This window comes from Acomys minous (assembly GCF_964271855.1).
Source record: "Acomys minous genome assembly, chromosome: 4".
In the NCBI taxonomy this organism is placed as follows: Eukaryota; Metazoa; Chordata; class Mammalia; order Rodentia; family Muridae; genus Acomys; species Acomys minous.
The window spans coordinates 12,873,600-12,885,336 of record NC_140486.1 but is presented as its reverse complement, the minus strand read 5'-3'; positions in this window follow the sequence as shown (position 1 = coordinate 12,885,336).

Sequence of the window (11,737 nt, the reverse complement as noted above, 5' to 3'; positions counted from 1 at the left end):
TGAACTGCCTCTGTGAAGACCTGTCTCAACAAGGTCGCATTCTGAGGTAAATGGGGCTTCGGAGTTCAGCAAATGAATTTGGGATGGTAGGGGGCAAGCATAGCGACACACTGACTCAGGAGCTGGCATAGCCAGAGTTCCTTGTTGCTTGGGTGTTGTGTATAAATTACTAAACATGGAGCAGCTGTGCCATCCCACCACCACCTGCCCCCATGGTGCCCTGACCCAGGCTCTGGGGTTAATGACTTTTTTCTTCTCTCACAGGCGACTCTCCCTCACTTCCTGTGCCCTTGAAGCTTCCAGCCCGGTCCTAACCATCTCTCTTTTATTGTTCCCACAACTTAGTGGCGCAAGGCCGGTTGTTGCTCTGTGGTCTTGAGATGTGTTTGTACTACAATGGCCCATGCTGGTAAAAATTTCAACTCCAGAGTGTTCCTTCTGGATTCTGGCTCATATACATGGGCAATTACAGATGCTTGGAACTGTCCTTGGAGATAAAATATTCCACAGGTCTTGAAGCCGTTTATTTATTTATTTATTTATAGCAAACTTTTATTGCAACAAAAGTCACTAATAAACCATTAGTACGCCATAGACGAGAGGGATGAATGGTCCAGGAGTTCACACTTCCTCATTATGGGCTTCATGGCTGGTGAGTGCCATAGGGAAGCCCAAGCATTGCTGAGGCTGTTGGGAGTGTCTTCTGCTTACAGAGAAGAAACAGAACCCAAAGGCAGAATGCCTTGACTCTTAGCCCAGCAAGAGTCCCTCTGCTGACTGGACCTTGCAGGGTTGAGTGGCTGTAGTTTAAAAGTGTCCCAAGGGCCCAAACGTACTTAGAGGCTTGGACCCCAGGATGACACCAGCAGGGGATGGCGGAACTTTTGAGAGTGGAGACTTATTGGCAGGCCCCTGAAATTACTGGGAGTGTGCCCTTGACGAGCGTATAGGAGGTGAGAACTTTTGCTCTTCTTCACTTCCTGGTCATCAGGTGACACATTGTGTTCTGTCACAAACGAGGTCATGATGTCGCCACAGGCTTGAAACACCGGGACACATAAATTATGGACTAGAAATTCCAGAACTTTGAGTCAAAATAAATGTTTTTAAAGTTTCTAAGTCGATTACCTCAGGTATTTTGTTTCAGTAATGGAAATTAACAGCCCAGTTAAACACATATTCCATAAGTGGATCTTGGGCCACATTCTTGTAAGACATTCTGTATATAGTAGGTAATAGTATGCAAGTAAGTATGAAAATGAGCCCTACAGTCCCGGCATTCCCTATACCAACTCTTAGGCACCATGATGTCCTTAAGACTCTCAGAATTCCAGGGCTGGATAGCTGACTCAGCAGTAAAGAACACCTGTTCTTACAAAGGACCCTGGTTCAGTTCCCAGTGCTCACATGGGGGCTCACAACTGCCTGTAACTGCCTCCAATTCCAGGGGATCTTTTAGCCTCCACAGGCATCAGGCACGTGCACAGTGCACATGATATCCACACAGGCATGTTCTGGCTGGTCTTATGTCAACTTGACCCACTAGCTAGAGTCATCTGAAAGGAGAGAACCTCAGTTGAGAAAACTCCTCCATAAGATCCAGCTCTAAGGCATTTTCTTAATTGTTGATTGATGGAGGAGGGCCCAGCCCATTGTGGGTGGTTTCATTCCTGGGCTGGCAGTCCTGGGTTCTATAAGAAAGCAGGCTGAGCAAGCCATGGGGAGCAAGCCAGTAAGCAGCATCCTCCATGGCCTTTGCATCAGCTCCTGCCTCCAGGTTCCTGTTCTGCTTAAGTTCCTGTCCTGACTTCCTTGGATGATGAACAGCAACATGGAAGTGTGAGCCAACTAAACCCTTTCTGTTCCAACTTGCTTTTTGGTCATGGTGTTTTGTTACAGCAATAGAAACCCTGACTAAGACAGGGGCAAACATACACATAAAATAAAGTAAAGAAGAAGAAGGGGGAGGGGGAGGGGAGGGGGAAGGGACAGGGGAGGGGGAGGGGAGGAGGCTCCAAGAATTCCTACCACACAAAAAGCTATTTAATTTGGGTTAATTGCATTTTTTCCGAAATTCTTAAAAAGTGTCGCCTGTTCTCTGGGCTTCTTGCACTTGCTCCAGAGCCCAGGGACACTCAGGAGTGAATCTTTACAGGAGAGTCACCCATCACAGCAGTGGCTGCAAGTGTCTCAGGCTGTCTTCACCAGTACCATGTCCTTTGCTCTGGGGACCAATTTGCTCTTCCCTCTGGCACAACAAGATGAAGACAAAGTGTGCCTCGGCAGCCTAGCAACGGTGGGTAGTGCTGCCTACAACATGCCTGGTGAGGGTTAGCCCTCGGCATCTTCTGGAAGATGAGTGGTCCACAGTAGCCAGAGTGTAACCAGGGTTCTGCCGCCAGGAAAGATGTCTTAGCTTTTCTCTGCCCCAATTTCCTCTCGTTTGTATTTATTTCCATGCCCCTTTCTGCCTAGGGCCTGTGTCCAAATCCCTGCACACCTTTTGGGGGAGACCCTTATCACTCTGCAGCCTCCGGGAAGAATGCCCTGAGGTTAGTCTCTGCTTGTGCACTATGGGGACCCCGCCCTGACCCTCCTTATGGAGCTGGTGGATGGAAAGCTGATTCCTGGCATCTTTCACCAGAAGAGGTTCCCACGCTCCATCCAGCATGAGAATTTCCATCCCTCCTCCAGAGTGTAGGAACAAACAAACACCATTCAACTCTCAGCCACCAGAGGGCGCAGTGAGACCCAGGCAGATTTAAAGCCATTTACGGGAGACCACAAAAACAAAACAAAACCCTCATTCCTGAAATGCCTTTTTCTGTCCGTGACCCTTCTGTCGCCTTTATTCCGAGTGCAGCAGAATTCTGCTACAACAGAATTTATTCCATATAATTTTAGCTGTGCCCAAGATTTAATCCCAGCCATTCTAAAACGAGCTGGCAGAGCATTCAGAAGAGGTTTGCAGCCTGGTCTTGGACATCTAACAAGGGTTCCTTTATGACGAACAGGTGGTTGTTTGGCAGCAGCACAAAGCAGGACTGGGGGGAAACAAAGGGCACGGTAGGGGCCACTTGGGGCTCACCTTTGGCAAACCGGGCTCTGACCCTGGCTCTGATGTTGCTTACCGTGTGAATCTGTGAACTAATGAGACAGGGTGCTCACCAAGAGCTGCTGCCTGCCAACTTCTGCACCTGGCACGCTGTAAATATCTTTCTCGTCTTTGTAATCAGCTTGCAAGATGGTTATTTTCCTCCTCATTTTAACAGATATAAAACCAGATGTTCAGAGGTGGTGAAATGTGGGGAGCACCAAAGCCAGGGATGACTGAGCCAGGAAACACTCTCTAGATGCCTTTGCCTAGAGGCCAGATGATTTTTTCATTATCTATATAGTTAAAAAAAAAATAAGTGTTTAGATGCATTTATTTAGGTTTCTTTGTGAGTGAATGTTTTGCTTGTGTGTGTGTGTGTGTGTGGGCACCACATGCATGCTTTGTGCTCTCAGAGGCCAGAAGACACTGTTGAATCCCTCAGAGCAGGAGTTAATGGATGGTTGTGAGCTCTCACGCGGCTGTTGGGAACCAAACCTAAGTCTTTTGAAAGTGCAACAAGTGCCCTTAGCAACTCAGCCGTCTCTTCTCTTCAGTCTCATCACACACACGCACGCACGCACGCACGCACGCACACAAGCACGCACATGCACACACGCACACACACACACTCACACGTACACACACACACACACACACACGCGTGTGCACACACACACACACACACACTCTTTTGGTTCTTGGGTTTTACACAGTTTTCTTAATGAAGTACATACCTGAGCTGGAGGGTTGGCTCAGTGGTTAAGAGTACTGGCTACTTTCTTTTCCAGAGGACACAGGTTCTGTTACCGGCATGGTGGCTCATAGCCATATATAACTACAGTTCCAGGGGATCCCTCACTCTCTTCTGCCCGCCTCAGGCACCAGGAATACAAGTGCTGTATAGAGACAGATACAGGCAAAACACTCACACCATAAAATAAAATAAAATAAAATAAAATAAAATAAAATAAAATAAAATAAAAGTACACACATATCTTCCTGTCTGTTCAGGTTAGGCTGGCTGATTTAGAAATAATCTCAAACCCTCAGTGCTTTAACAAGATGAAAACCTTCCTTGTTCATGTACAAGTCTGGTGCAAGCCAGTCAGGAACCTCTGCTCCAGGCAGCACACAGAACCCAGGTCTCCTTCCACGTTATAGTGTTGTGCTGTTTGTTGTATGGCCACAAAGACCCCATGGGTCAAGAAGGAGAGACGCATAGTTTCTTATGTGCCAGCATGGGAAGTGGCAGACATTATTTTCCATCTGTCTTCACTAGGTTAGATTAGCTGACACTTCCAAGGAAATGGACCTAGATAACACTGTCGCCCACACAACCCTATTGTATGGGATGACGAGAGGACAAAATAGTACGGTTCTTTGTCTGCTTTACCAATAGAGAGAACCTGAGAGAATCAGAGCAGGAAGTGGGTAGCAAGGACAATGTTTATGTGGGTGTGTCTGAATAGAATTTCAGTGGTGGTGGTTGGGGGTAGGGGAGGAAGGAATGCCCTCCAGCTGGGGTTGAGGAAAGACTGGAGGGGCCTGATGGTTGCATTTCGCACACTTATCCTAGTGTTCACACTCCTCTTCACTCATCACCATCACATTGTTACAATGCCCTGGGCATCTTGCCATAGCAGGTGTATGTGCGCGAGCACGTATGTGCATGTATGTGCGTGCATGTTTGTGGCTAGTGTATGTCTATGCATGTTTATATAAATGTGTATATGTTTGTGTGTGTGTATTTGTGTGTATATGCTTGTGTATGTATGTTTCTGTCTGTATGTATATGTACGTGTGTGTGTTTGTATATATATGTGTGTGTTTGTATATATATGTGTGTATATGCTTATGTGTGCTTGTATGTATGCACATGCGTGTGTGTGTGTGTGTGTGTGTGTGTGTGTGTGTATGTGTGTGTGTGTGGTGTCTGTCTGTAATGCCTCCCACTGAAGAGGACTCTCCTCTGATGTTATTTCTAGAAAGGATAAGTTGTTGCATGCTCTGAAATCAAAGTGCTTCCGTGTGACTGAATGGTGGCGCTATGTGAGAAATTGTGGGGAATGTAAAAGAAATGTACTGTTTTTTTTTTCAACTAAAGGGTTAAATGAGACAAGGAAAGCACCACTAAAAAACTTTTAAAATGCCATTTGGCAAAAGTCTCTCCTGAGGCAGCGTTTCTTAAGATTAAAATATGTGCTCAGGGCTGCATTCTGATGATCAGATGCACGTTCTGTACTAGCTGATGGGGTAAGACTGGGAGGCTGAACTCTGACCCCTCTAGGGCTCCTGAGATTAGGACTCACAGCCTGGGGCTCCCTTCTGGCTGGGTTAAACCCTGCTGCTCACTCTCCGACCGAAGTAAAGCTCTTTGCCTTGTCAAGTGGTTCTGGATTTCTTGAGACCCCGACCTCCATTTCTAACACCTTGGCGCCTAACGTGGGGTTTGGTCTCTATGACTGAGGGTCTCGGGGACTGATTCTCATACTGGGAGGGGCACTGCGCTGCCTTCTTGTGGTGTCCCTGGCTCTGGAAATACCGGAAACTTGAAATCAAATGCAAATTGGCAACATGGAGACAAAAGCTTAAAGCAAGCTGTGAGGTAACCAGGTAGCTCCATGCAGGAAGCACACTGAGAAGCTTGTACTAGACAGTCGGGCCTTGCTGGATCGAGGTTTTTGAAGGACGAGAACAGGCAGAGGTGTCAAATAATTACAAGTAGGAAACATAAAGTCCAGGGTGTGTGTGTGTGTGTGTGTGTGTGTGTGTGTGTGTGTGTGTGTGTGCAGTGATTAACTACAGGGAGAACAGAGAAAAGGAGAAATGAAAAATTTCCCTCTGACACTCTCTCAAGAATCTCTTAGTGGGATGTTTTGAGGTTCTGGGAAGACAACTTTGGAGGCAAGGGGAAAGATAAAAGATCTGGGGCCAGTGAAAAGGACGCCCCTGGATGACCCTCAGACCAACAACCTGCATCGGATAGTAGCAGGCAGATCCATCAGGGCTGCACAATGGGTCTTCAAAACGTGCTCATAAGCAAGCTTAAGAGAGTCAGTACATTGGCTTGAGAGTTTGAACAAAGCCTTTAGCATTCAACAGGGCCAAGAAGAGGGACCCACAGAATCCCTGGAAAGACTGAAAGGCATGATGAGAAAGAACTTGGGGTTAGACACAGAAGGGCCTTGGGGCAAGGGATGCTAAAGTGGCCCTTTGTAACTGACAGCTGGCCTGGCAGAGTGAGACAGTCACAAAAGACTGAGGTAATATGGCGGTTGGAAAGTTACTTTTCTGGTCAATTCTCCCCTCCGCCCTGGTCAGAACAAGAGGGATGGAGGCCTTTTGTCATCTAGAACCACAATCCCAGGGCCACCGTGTGGCGACTTTGAGTTGCCTATGAACGTTTCTTTCTGCCTTTTTTTGTTTACAGAAACGTTCCTCCACTCAAGGCCATTTGCTAAGGTGCCAAGACTCTTCTTAAAATGTGAACATCTTCTAACTCTCAGGCTCCGGGAGACCACAGGAAGGGGCGGGGGAAGATGTGAGAGTGGAGTGCTTAAAACCTGAATGAAAGTAGGATGTTCAGCATTTTGGTTCTATCCAAGAGTCATTCTAGGGCAATTGCTTAGATTAATGTGCTTGCAATTTACACTTTCAAGGTATAAGGCTAGGGATATGAGTGTCAAGAAAAATGGGAAAGGAGACTAAGAAGTACTGATACAACAAAGTGCTCTGCTGGCTGGCCATTACTTCACAATGAGGCGTGTACAGCAGTTAGCACACAGGTTCCAGCTGCGCACCATATTTTCAGTTTTCTGAGCAGCTCATGGGACAAGAATTGGGCCTTTTATTACAGGGCCCTCTCTCATCTTCCATTATAAGTAGAAGGTGACACCATCAGGCTACATGAGCTGACCCTGTGGTCACTGCTCAGAAGGCTGCACACCATGAATTGAGTAGAATGTTCTAGCTAAACCTGGAAATGGAAAATGCTTCAGTGTCGTACACAGGATACTTTTGCTATGTGGGTCTGGCTTTATCCTGAAGTTTTGCCATCTTGGGGAGGTTATTGCCAGCAGTGGCAGCAGCATTCATAAGATAGGAACTCAGGAAGGAGGTACATCTGTGTCTAAAAGCTATGACTAATGATAATAAGAACAAATTAAGGTCATGTTACTCAATAAGCATTGCCTTTGAGACAATTTAATTGGATGCAATTTTTGTTCCATAAAGGATCTACATGTTACAAATTAAAACTTACACATGAGTTGTCCGTGAAACCAACCAGGTGTGCCTAATTTCACAGTTACTCTGGTGCTGAAAACACAGAAGAGCTGTGTGTCCTGAGGGGCCTTCTATGTAGATTTCTGTGGTCAATAATACTCTATCAGTTAATAAGAATTTAGCTTCAACATAATAAACTTTCTTAAAGGTCTTAAAGGCTATTCAGGGTTGCAGTGTGATCTTAAAAATCAAACTCATTGTTTGCCCATACCAGATGGAACTGGCTGACTAGGAACAGAGCCAGCAGCTTCCCCATCTATTCAGACTTCACTGGCCATTGAGGGCCATGTGCCTGTCTCATGAGATGGTTCCTAGTGCAGTTCTGGGCTGAGGTTTCTGGGACTCTTCAGGCAAGAGTTATCAGTGGAGGAAAACCTGATGCAAGGAGCCCTGTTTTCTTTGGGCAAGCTGATAAATGAATTTGCCACCTCCCTCATGCCCTTTGTTATTTATTTACTTCTTTGTTTTTTATTTTCATTGTGTTTAGACCTAGACCTGTGCCTCTTTGACTCTCACCTGCTGGAATGACCCTGGCATCAGAGGCCCTGTTCTAAAAGCCTTTATTATAGTTAAATCTCCATTATCAACCTTATTGGATTGAGAGATAGCTAGAAATCAATCAAGCAGTCAGTGGTGTCTGTGAAGATATTCCAGAGACATATGACATATGAGTCTAACAAATAAATCTAATAGGTGGAGGGTCCAGTGGGACAAAAGTGGAAGAAGAGGGGAGCACCCCAGGCCTGCAAGTGGACTTCTTCCTTAGTGAGTGTGTCTATTGCGGCTGCCGGCTCCAAGGGACACCAGGCTCTGGGATCTTCAGCATTCAATGCGGACTCAACAGTGACTCTTCAGGGAGCTTCCAGGCCTTGGTCTTGATCTACATGACCAGTCTCCCTTCTTCCGAGGCATCCAGATCATTAAATGGAGCAACTACTGGTTCCTCCAGCTCCAGCACGCAAGCATTCTGACAGCCACCGAGAGACCAGCAGAGGCTCATGCAAGCCAGGCTAATAAGTACGTGTGTACACATGTTTCATATTATAATTGATTTTGTTCCTATAAGGAGGCCTGGATAACACAGCTCTCAAACTCAGGCATGCATCAGAATAAGGCCGGAAGCTTTGAAGAATGCAGGGACCCAAGACTTACACTACCCTCCCTGAATCAGAGGCTATAGGAATGAACATCATCTTTAACTTTGACAACCTCCAACATAACTCTTCTGGAGCCCCATTATGAGACCATGTTTTACGATATGTACCTTTTGGCTTTGTCAGTCTTTCAAAACTGTCTAGATTTGAACTTGATGTCTCCTTGGTAAGTGTAGGATTTTTTTGATCTGATGGATTTGATAAAGAAAACTATGCATGTGTGTATGCATGTGTGTGTACGTGCACATATGTGCACATGTGTGCGTGCGGGTGCATGTATCTGTCAGCCTTCCATTCTCTTTCCTGCTAGAGAATATTGTAGGTGTCTTCTAGAGAAAGTGACTACAGTACAATTACTGGAGCCTTAATTGTGCTGGACCCTGAAAGTTAAATGTGTGTGCTGTTGCATGATTTCTTTAGCAGAGACCACATCTCTTTAGGTGGTTGGTGCCTTTAGTAACTATTTAGTGTCATTATTTCTATTTAAATGGACTGACAATCCTAATCCTGTCCCTTATTGGTCCCATCATGAGACTGAGACAGAGCTGGAAGGCCCAGAGCCTGTTGTTTTGGACTGTAGACCTTTAAGAAGCATTAATCTCTCTTTTGATGTCTGGAAGTTGGAGCAGTTCACAATACATCCGTGAGAGGACTTCAGTAGCAGATATGGACAGACTAATGACGGGAGTTGGAAAAAACCTTAAGTAGAATATATTGGGCTGTGTTTATCCCTTTTATTGCAGGTGTGTCCCATCCCAACGCTGCAGAATCTTGCAGCAATGGACCGTGTCTAGACTGTCTCACTTTACGGTACAGGCTTGGTCTGGCCTTGCACTTGAAGGTGGAGGACAAAGGGCAGATTGTACAAACAGGAGATGAGCTGGAATCCAGGAACTGAGCAATTTCCTGGTCTAGAAGACCATGGAGTCTGAAAAATTCTTTGAAGATAAAGGTCTCTACTTAGCTAACTAGGCCTACCTCTGGAACCGGCCAGTTCTACAGCAAGCCTGTAGGAAACTGCAATAAATGAAGGGCCATCATATTGATGCATAAGCTCATGGGACCCTTTGGCTTTCTATCTCACCAGCTCCCCTTAGAAACCAGGCTGGCACAGCCACAGAAGGCTGCGTTGGGACAGGACTGGCTTGCTGCTGTGCTCTGGACAGTAGTCGATCGGGAACACTTTTTTTTTTTCAGGGACATTGTCTTAGTTAGAGTTTCTGTTGCTGCAATGACATACCAATAACCAAAAAGCAGGTTGGGGAGGGAAGGGTTATTTGGCTTACACTTCTGTATTTGCTGTTCATGATAGAAGGAAGGCAAGACAGGAACTCAAACACGGCAGGAACCTGGAGGCAGGAGCTGATGCAGAGGCCATGGAGGGGTGCTTCTTACTGGCTTGCTCCTCACGGCTTGCTCAGTCTGCTTTCTTAGAACCCAGGATCACCAGCCCAGGGATGGCACCACCCACCATGGCATGGGCCCTCCCCCATTAATCTCTAATTAAGAAAATGCCTTATAGCCGGATCTTATGGAAGCATTTTCTCAACTGAGGTTCCCTCCTTTCAGGTGACATTAGTTTGTGTGTCAAGTTGACAAGACTAGCCAGCACAGATGGTTTAATCTTTGTCAGATGACGAGGCCTTGCAGAGGCCAGAGGGAGCCATGGTTTGCTGCATCCTCATAGGTTGGAATGTGGCTGTTCATCTCTCTAGGGTTTTGCCATTCCGAGCTGATGGCTCTTGGGTCACCTCAGCTTATCAATGTCTGTGGGACATAGTGGAAGCCGCATTTAAAGAGATTTATAGCACGGAGTTCATATAAGATACTAACATCAGTAATCTAAGTGTGCATCATAGAAGACCAGGAAAAAGAAATTTTAACCTAAAATAGTCAGAAGAAAACAATTAGTAAGAATTAGCACAGAAATCAAGGAAATGGAAAACTAGGTATCAACAGAGAACGTTGACAAACTCCAACGCTGGCTCTGAAGCTGTTAAGCCACCACCTAGGCTGACAAAAAGGAGAAGACTCACATTGTTAACATTAGCTATGGAGCTGGGGAATCATTCCAGACCCCCAAGGACATTAAAAAGATTAAAAAAAAAAAAAAAAAAAAGAAATCTCTGCTTCCCAAATTTAAGATCAACACAGAACAGAGCAATATCTTGAAAGATAAAGTTTTACAGAAATGGAGTTTTGCAGGCGGAACCAAAAGGCCCATGTAGTTTACTAGTGAATTTTGCCAAACATTTAATTTTTATGTGCTCTCTAGAGCCTTTCCCGCCTATTGTTATTACCAATATTATTTGTAACCTAGGATCCTTGCTTTAAAGTCGGCATTTTTTTCTTTCAACCTTGAACATTCTAATCTCTTCTGTTTATTTTCCTTCCTGAACTATCTCTGCTATCTCCTAGGCCTGACTGGAGCTGCCAGGCACCCCTTGAACTGCAGTGTCAGGAACGCCTCGTGCCTAAGAGCCAACGGCATCTCAGTGTTGGAAGTCTGGGTCTGAGACAAGCCAGGAAGTCCACAGGCAATGTTCCTGCGGCCTGGACACTGAGGAGAGATGAGTGTAGGGAGAAGGAAAAGGAGTCAGTTGTGAAGTGCGCCCCTGCCTCACTACAGTCTCACTCTGCCAAACTCACTGTCTCACTCACTTAGCACAGACACTTGTCGGCCTGTGCCAGGCACACCCTCCTCCTCCTCCTCCACACCCAGAACTCAGCCTTGTCCTGTTTCACTTCAATTCCTAACCTCCTGCCTGGGTGCTGACAACAGGACTGGGTGATCTTTTCTTGTGTCCCCCACAAGTGTGTCCAGAATGCTGGAAGATGCTGAATGTCTGGCCACATGGATAATGGATGGCATTAGTATTTTCTAAACACTCCCCCCCCCCCCCGAAACAGGTCCTTCATCAGCGGCCACTGCTCTGACCCACTCGCTCTCAGGAAGTGCATTCCCAGTTTCCTTGGCAGCGGTGACTATGGCAGCAGGATATTTCAAGATTTTAGCTGTACATCTGAACTTAGACCCGCCACGTCTATTCATTCCTCCTTTCACACATTTTCACACATTTGTTACATTCTTTTAGTCTATTGGGTGTCACACAGGCAGAGAGCTCTCGGGGATCCTCTTCCAGGCTGCTTTCCAGCAAGCTGACCTTGGTCACTTACCAGCATGGATAGTTTTGAGCAAGTT